At 35.9% G+C, this 16136-nt stretch overlaps 1 non-coding gene across 1 annotated transcript; it reads right to left on the reverse strand.

Annotated features, from left to right (window-relative positions):
• Nucleotides 1-3878: 3878 nt before the first annotated feature.
• Nucleotides 3879-4016, reverse strand: LOC116859754. The gene has a single exon (XR_004381206.1). It is a non-coding gene; the product is annotated as a U11 spliceosomal RNA (small nuclear RNA).
• Between the last annotated feature and the right edge of the window lie 12120 nt (nt 4017-16136).

Below are 16136 nucleotides of genomic sequence, written 5' to 3' on the forward strand. Positions count from 1 at the left end.
AGTTTGCATTTTATGTAAATAGAATCATTGCAGCATGTACTCTTTTTGTCTAGCTTTCTTCACTCAGCATAATTATCTTGAGTTTCACCCAAGCTATAGCATGTTAATAGTTATTTTTATTGCTGAGTACTATTCCATGTTATGTGTGTAGCACAGTTTGTTTATTCATTCACTCGTTGATGGATATTTGGATTGCCAATTTCCAGTTTTTCATTACAAATAAAGTTACATTTAACATTTTTTACAAGTCTTGAGTCAACAGATCTTTTAGTTACTTGGGTAAATACCTACAAGTAGTATGCTTAGGAGTCATATATGCCCAGTAGTATGGTAGATGTATGTTTGTTTAACTTTTAAAGAAACTGATGAAATATTTTCCAAAGTGGTCGTACCATTCAATATTCCCAAAAGCAATATATGAGTGTCCAACTTGTTCTACATCCTTGCCAACACTTGTTGTAATTGGTCTTTGAATGTTAGCCATTCTAGTGAGTGGGTATTTACATTTTATTGGGTTCTGATTTGCATTTAATTAATGACTAATGATAGTTAGCTTCTTCTCCTGTGCTTATTTGCCATCAAAATATATTCTTTGGTGAAGTTTTTTTTTTCCAAATCTTTTACTCATTTTATTCATTGGGTTGTTTGTCTTATTTTGAACTGTGAGAGTATATAAGTCCATTCTCAGATATAGAGTTTGCAAATATTTTCTCCAGTTCTGTGTCTTGTTTTTTCCTCCTCTTAACAGTCTTTCAATGAATAAAAGTTTTTAATTTTGATAGAGTTCAATTCATCCAAATTTTCTTTTATGGATCATTTTTTTTGTACCCTATCAAAAATTTTTTAACTAACCTAAGCTCTCAACAATTTTATCCTATATTTTTTCTACATGTTTTGTAGTTTTAGGTTCTACATGTAGGCCTATGATTCACTTTGACTTATTTCTTTATAGGTGCAATGTATGGGTCAAAGTTCTTTTTTTGGCACATAGTTATCCAATTGTCCAACACTATCTTTTGTTGTAAAGGTCATACTTTCTCCACTGAATTGCATGCATTTGCATCTTTGTCATAAATCAATTGGCCATAATATGTGGGTCTATTTCTGTACTACCTGTTTTGCTCCACTTGTCTATCTATATGCCAATACCACATTGCTTTGATTACTATGGCTTTATAATACTATCTCTTAAAATCAACTAAAGTAAATTCTTCAGCTTTGTTGTTTCCAAAATGAGTTTGTCTGTTCTGGGACATTTGCACTTCCATGGGAACTTTAAAATTAGCTTGTCAATTTCTACACAAATGTTTGCTAGAATTATGATTGAGATTGCATTACATTTATAGGTCAATTAGGGGATAAGCAACATTTAATAATATTGAGTCTTTTATCCTGTGAACACATCTATCCATTTTTTAAGGTATTCTTTAATTTATCTCAATGACATTTATTCGTTTTCATTGCACAGGTCCTGAGTAATTCATATTTTTTATGACTTTGTAACTGAAACTTTTTTTTCAATTTCCAATTGTCCTTCACTAATATATAGAAATTCAGATGGTTTTTGTATATTGATCTGGTATTCTTCAATCTTGCCAAACTCACTTATTTGTTCTAATATTCTTTGTATAAGTCATAGAATTTGCTACATAGATGAGCATGTCATCTCCAAAGGACAGTTTTGATCATTCTTCCTTTCTAATATGGCCTATTATTTCTTGTTTTTATCTTGTTTTGTTTCCTTTATTACTCTGGCTAGACTCTTCAGTACAACACTGAATAGAGATGGTGAGAGCTGACATCCTTGTCTTGTTCTTCATCTTAAGGGAAAGCATTCAGCCTTTCACTTTAAGTATGACATTGGCTGTAGGTTTTGCATGAATGTCTCTTATCAAGTTGTGACCAGCCATTTTTAATTTTAAAAGAAATACAGTGGAATACTCCTGACAGTGTGGTAGATTAGTATTCTGAAACACTTTCTTGCTCCACAAACAAAAATCTGGATATATTATAGCAAATTTCCATATAAATGTAAAACTGACCTTGCAAGAAAATAAAGAAAGCCAATCACCAGGAGCAAGGGAAGATAGAAGGCAGAATGAGGCCTGGGGTCATTTTCCAATTCCAGAAACATTATATACTTGGATTTTAACAGCTGACATCCTCTCTGGCTGAGCTACCTCAGCCTCCCTCGGAAGCTCTCTTCTTCTACCTGCTTTTAAACATTAGTGTTTTTCAAGGCTCTCTCCTAGGATCTCTTATTTTCTCACTCCCTAGTTGACATCATTTATTACAATCTCAACTATCACCTCAATGCTAATGACATGAAAATCTTCATCTACCATGTTCTTTCCTGAACTTTCCTATCCAACTTCCTAAAGAATATGATCTCGACTCTGATGTCTTACATATCTTTTAAACCCATATCAAAATTGCATCTTTCCTTTTAAACTCATATCAAAATTTCATCTTTCCTCTGCCTGTGTCTGTTCCTGTTTCTACCTCAGTTATTGACACCATAATTTTTGAGTATTCCATGACTCTTTTTAACTCTCTCACCCTTCCATATCTGATTATTTTTAGCTCAACCTTCCAAGTATTTCTTGAGCCAAATTCTTCATTTCCATATTCATTGCTATTATCTTTGTTCAAGTCACAATTTTTCACCTGAACTACTACAATAGCCTCTTACCCAGTTCTCTGCAGCCAGTCCATCTCTCATTAGTCTATCTATCTTCCATAGTGCCACCAGACTCATAACTTACAAATTGATATCACTTTCCACTGCAAACATAATAAAGTTCAATCCCCTAAAGCCCTTATATAGTGTGGTGAGTTATCTGGGCTCTCACCTGTCAAGCCTTATCTCTCCATTTTATTCTTTATTCACTGGTCATCTTGAATGCCATGCCACTCCCTAAACTCCTTATATTCTGTCCTGCTTTTGTGCTTTTACATATGCTGCTCTTCCTATTCACCTCTCTCTTGTTTCACCTGGCTAACCAAATTCTATACATTTTTCAGGATTCAGGTTAAATATTACCTTCAAGAAACATTCCTGGCACTGTTTACCTGTTAGATTCTGTTCCTAGATAACTCTGGCAATTATCTTACTATATTGCAATAGATTCCTTATTTACTTCCTATATTTATTCCTATATTCCTTCCTATTTATTCCTATATTCCTTCCTATTTATTCCGATATTCCCTATTTCTTGCCTATAAGCTTTGTTAGAGCACAGTCCTTAACACAAGAGTAATAAAAAATGAAACACCTTATTAATTAATAAAAGTTGGCTAATTGACCTTTTTTCTGTTTTTTTTTCTTTTTAATTTAAAATTTAGGTAGTTAACATACAGTGCAATATTGGCTTCTGGAGTACAATTCAGTGATTCATCACTTACATACAACACCCTGTGCTCATCATAACAGGTGCCCTCCTTAATACACATCACCCATCCAGCCCATCCCCCACCCACCTCCCTCCTCAGACCCTCTGTTTGTTCTCTATCTTTAAGAGTCTTTTATGGCTTGTTTCCCTCGCTTTTTTTATTTTCTCCCTTCCCTTATGTTCATCTGTTTTCCATCCATGTCTTTGCAAATATCAAGATATCATTCTTTTTGGTGGCTGAGTATATATACCACATCTTCTTTACCCATTCATCAGTCAATGGATATTTGGGCTCTCTCCATAGTTTGGCTATTGTTTATAATGCTACTATAAACAATGGGGTGCATGTATCCCTTGATTCTGTATTTTATTTTCTTGGGGCAAGCATGGGGACCAATGATCAATAGCTGCCCAGGTATCAAAAAATTTATACCCAGGTATAAACAATGGGGTGCATGTATCCCTTGATTCTGTATTTTATTTTCTTGGGGCAAGCATGGGGACCAATGATCAATAGCTGCCCAGGTACCAAAAATTTACGTTTCTGAAATCCCTTGATATCAGTTCTGCAAGAAGAGCAATGGAGCTGCCCTACATGTGCCACTCATGGCAGAAGTCCTTTTTTAGTACTTGGCCATTTTAAAGATAGAAATACTGTGTTGTGAATATCTTCTCTCATTCTATAGGCTGCTTTTTAGTTTTGTTGATTGTTTTCTTCAGAGTACAGAAGTTTTTTTTTTTTTATTTTGATGAAGTCCCAATAGTTTATTTTTGCTTTTGTTTCCCTTGCCTCAGGAGATATTTCTAGTAAGAAGTTGCTGTGGTTGATGTCAAAGAGATTACTGGTTCTGTTCTCCTCTAGGATTTTAATGGCTTCCGGTCTCACATTTAGGTCTTTCATCCATTTTGAACTTATTTTAGTGAGTGGTGGGAGAAAATGGTCCAGTTTCACTCTTTTGCATGTTGCTGTCCAGTTTCCCAACACCATTTTTTGAAGAGACTGTCCTTTTTCCACTGGATATTCTCCCCTGCTTTGTTGAAGATTAGCTGACCATATAGTTGTGGGTTCATTTCTGGGTTTTTTATTCTGTTCCATTGACGGATGTGTCTATTTTTATACCAGTACCATACTGTTTTGATGACTACAGCTTTGTAATATAAATTAAAGTCTGGAATTTTGATGCCTCCACCTTTGCTTTTCTCTTTCAAGCTTGTTTTGGCTATCTGGGGTCTTTTGTGGTTCCATACAAATTTTACGATGGTTTGTTCTAGCTCTGTGAAAAATGCTGGCAGCCTTGTGATAGAGATTCCCTTAAATGTGCAGATTCCTTTGGGTAATATAGATATTTTAATGACATTTTTTTTCTTCCAATCTGTCAGCATGGAATGTTTTTCCATTTCTTTGTGTCATCTTCAATTTCTTTCATAAGTGTTCTATAGTTTTTAGAATACAGATCTCTTACCTCTTTGGTTAGGTTTATTCCTAGGTATCTTATGGCTTTTTGTGCAATTGTAAATGGGATTGATTCCTCGATTTCTCTATTCTTCATTATTGGATATGGAAATGAAACAGATTTCTCTACATTGATTTTGTATCCTGTGAGGTTACTGATAAAGAGTTAGTGTCCAAAATACACAAAGAGCTTAAAAAACTCAACACCCCCCCCAAAATAATCCAGTTAAAAAAATGGGTTGAAGACACGAATAGACATTTTTCCAAAGAAGACATACCGATGGCCAAGAGGCACATGAAAAGAAGCTAAACACCACTCATCATCAGGGGAAAAGAAATCAAAAGTACAATGAGATATCACTTCACACCAGTCAGAATGGCCAAAATTATCAACACAGGAAACAACAGTTGTTGGTGAGGATGTAGAGAAAGGGAACAACTTTACACTGTTGAGAATGCAAACTGGTGCAGCCACTCTGGGAAATAGTATGGAGGTTCCTCAAAAATTTAAATAGAACTAACCTATGATCCAACAATTGCACTACTAGGTATTTACACAAAGGATACAAAAATACAGATTCAAAGGGGTACATGCATCCTGATGTTTATAGAAACATTATCAGCAACATCCAAATCATGGAAGAGCCCAAATATCCATTGACTGTGAATAGATAATGAAGTGGTATATGCATACAATAGAATATTATTCAGCCATAAAAAGAATGAAATCTTGCCATTTGCAATGACATGGATGGAGCTAGAGAGTATAATGCTAAGCATAATAAGTCACCCCAAGAAAGATAAATGCCATATAATTTCACTCATATGTGGAATTTAAGAAACAAAACAAGTGAACATAGAGAAAAAAAGAGAGGCCAGCTAAGAAAGAGACTCTTAACTACGGAGAACAAACTGATGGTTAGCAGAGGGGATGTGAATGGGGGGATGGGTTAAATAGATGATGGGGATGAAGGAGGGCACTTGTGATGAGCACTGGGTGTTGTATGGAAGTGTGGAATCACTAAATTCTATACCTGAAACTAATATTACATTGTATGTTAACTAACTGAAATTTAGATGAAAACTGGAAGAAAAAAAGATGCTGAAAAATCTATGTCCAGTTATAAAATGAATATAAGAATATAACTAGAATTAATATAGAATATAACTAGACAAAAGGTATAGGTTAGATCAGAATGGGGGTTAAGTAGATGTTCTTTTTTTAAATCCTAAAGTCCTTAATACACTGGAAAAATAGTTCAGTGACTAGATAAGGTTTACTTCTCACACAGAGTCTGATGTGGGTTAAGTACTGCTCATATGTCTTTTTCCACCTGGAACATGTAGCCTTCTATATCACCAAGGCAGAGGAAGATAGAGCTTTAAATGAACTATGTCAGCCCCAAAGCCACACATGCTGCTTTTCACAACAAGGGTAGGCTTGAGCCATAAAATCCAAAGTTGTTTTCCTAAAAATCAAATAAGGTGAAATTGGTCAGATGTGATTTTAAAGGCAAGGAAAACACAAATGATATTGAAAATGATAAATTAAGCATAATCACACACCCAGAAGATATTTTATTAAATAATATTATATTTAACATATGCTAGGAATTTTGTAACTTTTTTCAAGAAGGGCTAGAAAATGTAAATACAAATAATTCCTCAATTACTGATAGAATTTATGAATAATTCCTACATAAGAATAACTAATAACTATATAATAAAATGAAAATATAAGCAAAAGTTTATCCCTAAAAAATAATAATAATAGATCCAGGTATTTTTAGGTAAGTTTTACCAAATCTTCAAGAAACAGATAATCTCTATGTAATATAAAGAATTCTAGAGGATAGGGAAATACGGAATGCAATCCAACTCTTTTTACAAAGCTGTCACAATAATGATACAAAAATTGCTCAAGGATAAAACAAAAAAAAGAACTGTAGGCTAATTTTATGTATAATAGTTTAAACTTATTAGATAATACTATCATGCCAGACTCAGTTCACAGTCCTTTAGGCACTATGCTGTCTCCCAAAATAATGGAGAAATTCCACTTCCAGTAATGGTGGAATAAGTTGTTCCATATCAATCCTTTCATTAAGAGCAGTTCCCACATAGAACAGCTTAAGAAGCTGGACAAAATATTTAAAAATACTTCTCTGAATTCATCAGGGAGCTAACAAGGCAGAAAGTATATACAGGGCCAAGATCCCAGAGAGAATGGAAACTCAGGAAGGGGAGTCTCGCATTTGGAGGGGCTTTACCATTCTAAGAAATAGCTGATTCTGAAAACCTGTCTATAAGAGGTTAAAAAGTTAGGCTGAGCTTTTGGCAGACTCATGGAAATCAGTATATCAAGAGCTTAATAGATAGGTTTAAGAACTGATAATATGAAGCTGAAGAGAAAACTAGTGAGCAAGAAGATAATTCTAAAGAAAAGTTTTCAGACTGAAAGACAAAGAGAAAATGATAGAAAATACAGAAATGATGGTAAGAAAGTATGGCACAGTGTGAAAAAAATCTAACATACCTGGGATTGGAATTTCAGAAGGAGGGGAAAGAGAGAAGCAATACTGAGGAGGTAACAGTTGAGATTTTCTAAAATTGACAAAACACATTGAGCCAAAGATTCAGGAAAAGCCCTATAGAATTCAAGGAGAATTTCTCCTACACACATCATAGTTAAACTTCCGAAAACCAAAGACAAAGCAAAAATCTTAGAAGCATCCAGAAGAAAAGATAAATTCTCTTCAAAGCTGAAACTATAAGATTGATAATGACTTTTCCAAAAAAGGAATAGAAGCCAGAAGCAAACAAAATGACATATTGAAAGTAATTGAATAAAATAAATGCCAGTTTGGAACTCTGTATTCACAAGGTCATCTTTTGTAAATGAAGGCAAAACAAAGACATTTTCAAATAAGAATTAATTGAGAGAATTCATCACCAAAGGCTTGCATTAAAGGAAAAAAACTTAAAGAGCATTCTTCAGGCAGCAGGAACATTATCCTAAGAGGAAGTCAGTAGATTTTAAAAGGAATACAGAGGAATGGAAAAGTAATTATTACCACATAGAAAAATCTATATAAATATTGAGTTAAACAGAAACAACAATGTCATATAAATATTATATGTATACCTGACCATAAATAGCACAAGTGACAGGAGAGAGTTAATGAGATTAAATTTTAAGGCCCCACATAATCCTGTACTGCTTTTTTCTTAAGATTTTATTTATTTATTTGACAGAGAGAGATCACAAGTAGACAGAGAGGCAGGCAGAGAGAGAGAGGGAAGGAGGCTCCCCGCTGAGCAGAGACCCTGATGCGGGGGCTCCATCCCAGGACCCTGAGACCATGACCTGAGCAGAAGGCAGAGGCTTAACCCACTGAGCCACCCAGGCGCCCCAACCCTGTACTACTTCTTATTATACTCTGAAAATTCAGCCATACATGTTGCATTCCTTAAACTATTAAAAAAATAAGCAGATTAAAAAATCAGTAAGTACATAGATAGAACATGTAAATATGGTTAACATGTTTGGCCAATTGACGTTGACATTTTTTTCAAGTGCATATGGAATATTTATAAAAACTGAGCATATATTGGGCCATAAACCAAGTTTCAAAGGATTTAAATCATGCAGAGTAAATTGTCTAACCATAGTAGAATTAACCTAGAAATTGATAACAAAAAGATAACTAGAAAATCCCCATATATTTGGAAATTAAGCAACATATGCTTAAATAACCAATGGGTTAAAAATGGACTCATAGTGGAAATTAACAAATACTTAGAACTGAAAGATAAGGAAAATGAAATACAAAAAAACATAATGGGAAGGAAAAAGGCAAACTGTCATTATACGCATTTGTAATTATAAAATCCAAGAAAATCAACCTGAAAACTATTAGAACTAATAAGCACTCAAAGAAATGACTGATTACCACATAAAAGTCAATAGCTTTTTAATATACTAGCAAGAGCTAATTAGGAAATATCATGGTAAAAATACTCCACATCACAACAGCAAGAAATACTATCAATACCTAGAAAGAAACCAAACAAGAAACATTATACCTTACTGATGATAGTTAGAAAGACATGAATAAATGGAGAAGCATCCTGGAGTCTGAATGGAATGTAGCGTAGATTTAAGAATACTGACACTGGCTCCAAGAATCTGGAGCTCAGACTGCTCAAGTTCAAATCCTGGATCTGTGACTTCCTAGTAGTGGGGTCTTGCCCACGTAACTTAACCTCTTTATGCCTTAGTTTCCTTTACCTTTAAAGTGGTGATAATCATGATAGTCTGTATTTTATACAGGCAGGAGTAAATGAGATACTGTTCTATGAGTAATGTATATAAGTCTATGACCTGTACCCTGCTCTCCTGACCCTCACATTTTACTCCCCTTACTTTTTTCTTTTCTGTAGCATTTATTGCCCTTTAACATGCTATACCATTTACTTATTTCTTATATTTATTGCTTATTGCCTGCCTATTTCTGCTAAAATAGATGCTTGTTGAGGGCAAGAATCTCTTATATTTTTCAATTTTTATAAATGTCTATATTTTTTACAAATGTATCCCAGATGCATAGGAAACTACCTGGCACATAATAAACACTATTATTAAAGTGTTAGTTCTCTAGAAATTATAAATGTAATTCAGTTCCAATAGATATCCCAGTGAGATATTTTATAGAACTTGAGTAGCTGATTCAAAATTCCTTAGGAAGAGAAAGCAAGTAACAACAGCCAAGAAAAATTTTACAAAGAACATGGGGGAAGGAACTTGTCTTATTAAAAATTAGCACAATGAGTTATTGTCACAGGAATAGACAAATAGATCAATGAGACTCTCTCTCCCTGTGTGTGTGTGTGTGTGTGTGTGTGTGTGTGTGTGGACGGAATTTGATGTAAGTGGGGGAAGAATAAACTTTTCCACACACAGTGTGAGGGTAATTGGCTGTTAGTTATTTATGTATAAGATCTGTCCCAAACCCTACAAGCTTAAAAGCAATTCCCAATGGTTTAAACAGCTTTTGTGTTTGACCATCTACTATCATGTTTTTTTAAATCAATATTTTCTCATTACTGCTTACAACGATTTGAAGGTAATCATGTATGAGATTTGTACATATATTAAGCTGGACCCCAAATCAAAACAGCCCTGGTTTCAACTCTTACGGCTGTTACTAATTTTCTTTGTGTCCTTGAGCAAATCACTTCCCCTCTCAGTGAGTAGTTCCATTGTCTACAAAGTGAGAACATTTTATTAGATTAATTGATTAAGATCCAGACAGGTTCAACTATAATCTCTTGAGTTCCAGCAACTGTTTGGTGATTTTAATTAATTCTCACAACTCCATTTTCTCTCTTTTTGGTTGAAGAAACTAAAGCTCAAAAGAAACAATGGTTTGCTCAGGATCCAACAACCAGAAGCTGCTTGCTCTAGTTTGAGTTGTTTGCCCGTTAATAAAGAGGCCTAATGAGATAGAAGCTTCTTTTTCCCCAACATAGTATGAGACTGTCCAGGGTCAGCATAGCAGCTTCTCAGCCTTTGGAAGGTCTCATCTGTATACTTTGTCATCCTGAGAGCTATCTTCCATCCTCAGTGGTGGTGCCTTAGAGGCCCAAGAGGGTTACTGTAATTCCAGCTGTGACATGATGCAGGGCAGAGAAGTAAATGGTGCCTGTCTCTAAAACAAGTCAATTCACTCTGAAGAGCTTTTTGAGAAATGCCAGCTTGAATTTCCATTTTATTGGCCACTCCTATCTGCAAGAGAGGTTAGTTTATTGAGCTGAGCACATTGTTGCCTCAAGATTTTTAAAGAAGAGGAGAATCAAAATTGACTAAATAACTCACAATTCTGCTATAGTGGTAAAGCCTCACACCAGGTTTACTGTCACATGTGTGATACTATTTTCATGAAATCTATAGGTCTGACCCTTATTTTTGAAATGACTACTTGGAGAGAGGATCAGAGTAAATTTGGAGGAAGTGGTTTTGGGATTGTGCCTCCACTTGATGATTAGAAGGTAAACATTTGGAGCCAGGATTTAGGGAATTCAATATAGTGGTGGAACCATGGTGGTACAGACTGGAGGGTAAGGTATATAAGGGACAGAGTGCTGATCAGATCAGCTAGGGCCCAGAATGGGTAATGAAAGGCTAGCAGAATCCCAGGCTACTAATAGGTGGGTTTGTAAGCCTCTCTCTTAAAGACATTATATGCCTGGGTGACCATTGCACCACTCCCCTACATACAAAAATTCTGGAACAGCAGGGTTGTAAGAGGCAAGAGAATGGAGGAGGTAGTACTTCATGTGGAGAATTGGTTCAGCTCAAAAACTTAGCTCCTGCTTGCCTGTCCAGGGTTCTCAATGTCTTCTTTGGGTTTAGGTAGTGGTTCTCAACCTTTGCGATACATTGGAATCACCTATAATCATTTTAACAAATATTTCCCACTTATTCCTGACCCCAGAGTTCTCCCAATTTGATTGGTATGGGGTGCTACCTGGGCATTGGAGGTTGGTAAAGCTCTCCAGGTGATAAGAACATTTAGCCAACTTCGGAACATACTGGTTTAAGACACCGAAGGCAAAATATTAATGAATGAATTATATTTGATACCATTATATTGTTATTACATAAAACATTATTTATAATGTTACTTGTTATTATTATTATTATTATTATTAACAGAATTTTCCACTAACTTCTCCATGGATGGGTGCACAGGCTGGAAGCCTGTGTCACAGCTACCTTGCCTGCAGAGAACCAAGTAACCCAGAGGTTATCACACAGTAAGGAGTTTGTCTCCTTCCTTGCTGGAGGGTGCCATATTTGGAAGAGTTTGAGAGGTGCTGCACCACCCATTAGCACCTTCACAAGTTGTTTTAGCACACATTTGAGGCTTTCTGGGTCGAAAAGCCAACACAAGCAATTGCAAAGATGGATCTCCTGGGATTTAAAAGAGTACTTACAAATGAATCTCTTCTCTCTCACCCGCCAACTTTTGGTTCAGTTCTGTGTAGGATCTGAGCTGCACATGGGATCAAAGTCCAGCTGTAGAGTTGGCAGTGTCAGTGAGCAAGGCTGGACCTGCTATGGAGCTAGTGAGGAAACCAAACTCTCACTGGAGTCCCAGGCCATGGTGTGGCTCAGGAGCCAGAGCCAGAGCAAATCTGGAACTCCCCCTCTCCCTCTCCTTTTGCACCCAGCTTCCTGCCTTCCCTAGCAGAGAGGCTGGAGAGCCAGAGGATAAATGACCACCATCTGTGTCAATTAACTCACTACCAGTAAAATGTGCCTCACACAGTGTAAATTTTTGTGGGTTAAAAGTTGTCACAAAAAACGAATTAGGCTGAAAACTTGCCTCTGACTGCTGGGTAGGGGGAGTGTGAACAAGCGATTTGCAAAAGCCAGTTGGTCTCAGTTTACAAATTGGAGCTGAAAGTGCCTTGTTTGTTGACTGAATTTATTTATAAGCCACGTATTTTTGGCCATGAGTAGAGGCAGCTTACATAAAAGACATAATATGATGCATAAACTATTTTGTTTAGTTTAGCAAAAGCTGAAGTAAATAACATTTGTTATTTCAGTATCTCCTCATCAAATCCTCACCAGAACAATAATTCTGGAGTACATCCAGAGTGGAACCGACCTGTCCAATTACTAAACTACTGTAACTAAGGCTGAACAAAAGGATTTGCTATTACAGGGATAACGTGCAGGAAAAAGAGAAAGGGCAATTGTTGGTCTGTAGCTGGAAGTATTCAGTATCCCAGTGAGGGCCAGGTTTGCTGAATAAAGAAGCCTATCTATAAAGGTTTTGGTCTAAATGTTAATTAGGATGAATACAACGAAAGCTTTATTAGGGATACTTTCAACAAAAGATGGATAAATTTTGGAAAGTGAGAAAAAAGAGGGCAGTTGGAAAAGGACATGAATGGCTTTCAAGAAGGGATTCTGGATGATTTAAAACAAGTTTTCAGGTTAAGTAAATAGATAAAGTAATAATTCTTTAATATTTACCTACTTCTAACTACATGTCGGACACTGTTCCAAATATTTTACAGGTATTAATTTATATTTATTCTTACACTAAGCTAGTGAGTTAGCTATTGGTATTATCATTCCTGAAACTATACACAAAGAGAGATTAAATAATTTGTTTAAGGCCAAAATGCTGGTAAGTGGTAGGCCCAAAATTTGATTCTAGGAAGTCTGGTTCCAGACCCCATTCTCTCAACCAGTGGTATTCAAAGTGTGGTTCCTGGACACACATCAGCAGCACTTGGGAACTCATTTTAAATGCAAACTCTGAGGGTTGCAGAAGAAGGGGTGGGTGGGAGGATGAGGTAACTGGGTGATGGGCATTAAGAAGGGCATATGATATGATGAGCACTGTGTTATATACAACTGATGAATCATTGAACACTACATCTAAAACTAATGATGTACTGTATGTTGGCTAATTGAATTTGAATTAAAAAAATACAAACTCTGAAGCCCCCCCCCCAGAGCTGACTCAGCAACTCTGGGGTGGCGACCAGCAATTTGGTCTAATCTAAGTTATCTCTCTCTTTCTCTCTGCATTTGTGTTTTGTAAACATTTCAACACTGTGTGATTATAGAAGATAGAGATCTCCAACCATCTCCAATCCCACTTGCCAGAGATTATGTATTAGTTTTTGATTGCTGATGTAACAAATTGCCACAAATTTAGTGGCTTAAAACAGGATACATTTATTATTGTACAGTTCTAAATGTCAGAAATCTGCTACAGGTCTTACTAGGCTAAAGTTAAGTTGATGGCAGGCTTCCGTCTGTTCTGGAGGCTCCAGGGAGAATCTGCTTGTAAGTTCATTCAGGCGTTGACAGAATTCAGTGGCCTTGCAATACTCTTTGCATCACTATCTTCCAGGCTCTGCCCTTAGCAACTAGAAGTCTCTTTCTGGTCCTTTCACATGACTTTCTACCTCTCAGAACCAGCAAAGTGTTTCTCACATTGCCATCACTTTGATTCATCTGGGTTTTTTTCCATTTTTAAGAACTCATGTGTTTAGATTGGGTTTATCCAGATAAGCCAGCATGATCTCCTTATTTTAAGGGGCACAGCCTTAGTCACATCTGCAAAGCCATTTTTGCCATGTAAGGTAACATATTTACAGATACCAGGGATTAGGATGTGAATATTTTGGGCCATTTTTCTATCTACCATAGTTTGCCAGTTTGTTCTATGTACTTGTAATTTTTTCTCTGCTTCTATGTGCATGCTTGTGTGCATGTGTGTGTATGTCCTATATATTTTCTTCTTTTTTGTTTTTAAGTAAACAAAGATTTTTACCATTTTGTTTTGTCATTGCCTTTTTGTTCAGTTAACAGTATATCATATGCATCTTTCCAAGTTATTACATACGATTCTGCCTCATTCTTTTGAATAACTGCCTAGTGATCCAGGAGAGGGTTACACCACTGTTTCTTTAACCTATTCTCCTTAGTGGATATGTGAACAATTTCTGTTCTTTTAAATAGTGAGACAGTGATCATAATTGTACATTTCTACATGTTTGTTTTCTTAAAGCCTGTCCTCCACAGCAAACAGGTTATGATCATTATGCAATATTATATCAGTTAGCTGGAATCTAATATCTTTACCATGGTCTATCAGGGCCTTCAGGATATGGCTACCCATCACTTCCATGATCATCATTTTTCCTATTGCTCACTCCACTCCAGTCACAATGTCTTTTCCTTAAACACATCAAGCTACTTTCTACTTCAGAACCTTTGGATTTTCTGTGTGGCTCATTTTCTGTGCTTCAGTTCTCTCTGACATGTCACCTTATCAGAGAAGTGTCTGTTTTTTGGCTGTCCACCCAAAAAATAATGACATCCTTCCTTTCCCCCATCACATCAGTCCCCTTATCATGTGTTCTTTTTCATTTGTTATATATTATTCGATATATGTGAAATGCATGTGAAATAATACGTGCCATGTATATTTAAGTATATTTAATGATTATAAACAAGGAGATAAAATGAACACCACTATTCTTTATTTTCCTTCAAAGCACTGATTACCATCTGACAGTTTTTGTAGTCTCTCACTCTACTGGAATATAAGAACACTACAACTCAAAGTTTTGTTCACTGCTGTCTCTTCAGTGTTCAGCTCAGTGTCTGGCACATAGTAGGTATTTATTTGTTGGACAAATAAATCTGTGAAGATGAATTACTAGAAGTGTAATATCTGAGTCAAAGGAATTTCAAATTGCCTTTTTTTAAAATTTATTTTTTTTAATTTTATTTTATAAACATATATTTATTTTTTCCCCAGGGGTACAGGTCTGTGAATCTCCAGGTTTACACACTTCACAGCACTCACCATAGCACATATCCTCCCCAATGTCCATAACCCCACCCCCCTCTCCCAACCCCCCTCCCCCCAGCAACCCTCAGTTTGTTTTGTGAGATTAAGAGTCACTTATGGTTTGTCTCCCTCCCAATCCCAACTTGTTTCATTTACTCTTCTCCTACCCCATTAACCCCCCATGTTGCATCTCCTCTCCCTCATATCAGGGAGATCATATGATAGTTGTCTTTCTCTGATTGACTTATCAAATTGCCTTTTAAAAGATCACACTACTATACACTCCCACCAAGAGTATATTGTTTCCTTAATAACTTTTTGTGTGAGATACTGTTTCTGAAATATGCGGTTGTTAGTTATAAATAAAAATGAATCACAGGACTCTGGCAATAAAGAATAACTTTTTTTTTTCCTTGTAGAGGATGTGCTTGACAATGGAGGAATTTATCTGCAGCTTGCTTTCCACAATTTGCAAGTAGAAGGGCTTCTCTCTCACAATGTTTTTCAGCTGGAAGAAAATATAGAGTGCAAGGCAAGAGAAGAAAGTAAATTCTGTGAAATAAAAAAGATTAGAGTTTAGATGTAGTCAGATAAAATGTTTTTTTTTTTCACGAAAACCTTCTCAGACTAGTCTATGTAATATCATAACCCCATCCCATTAATTTTTATCAACTGTATTGAGGCTTTATTTACATAAAAATTCATATATTTCAAGTGTTTTAAATGGCATATGGCCCTAATTAGAGGATTGTTTCCTACCAGGAGGACACCCTGGGTTTGGTCTTTAACAATTTACACTTTAATGTGAGGAGCAAGACAACTGGACTAGGAGATTGAAGAACTGATCTAGTTGCCATTAGCTCCTGAATACACAAACTATGTAGATATTTAATATGACAT

The sequence above is a fragment of the Lontra canadensis genome, unplaced genomic scaffold (assembly GCF_010015895.1).
Source record: "Lontra canadensis isolate GAN:19392208 unplaced genomic scaffold, GSC_riverotter_1.0 scaffold161, whole genome shotgun sequence".
NCBI classification, from domain to species: Eukaryota; Metazoa; Chordata; class Mammalia; order Carnivora; family Mustelidae; genus Lontra; species Lontra canadensis.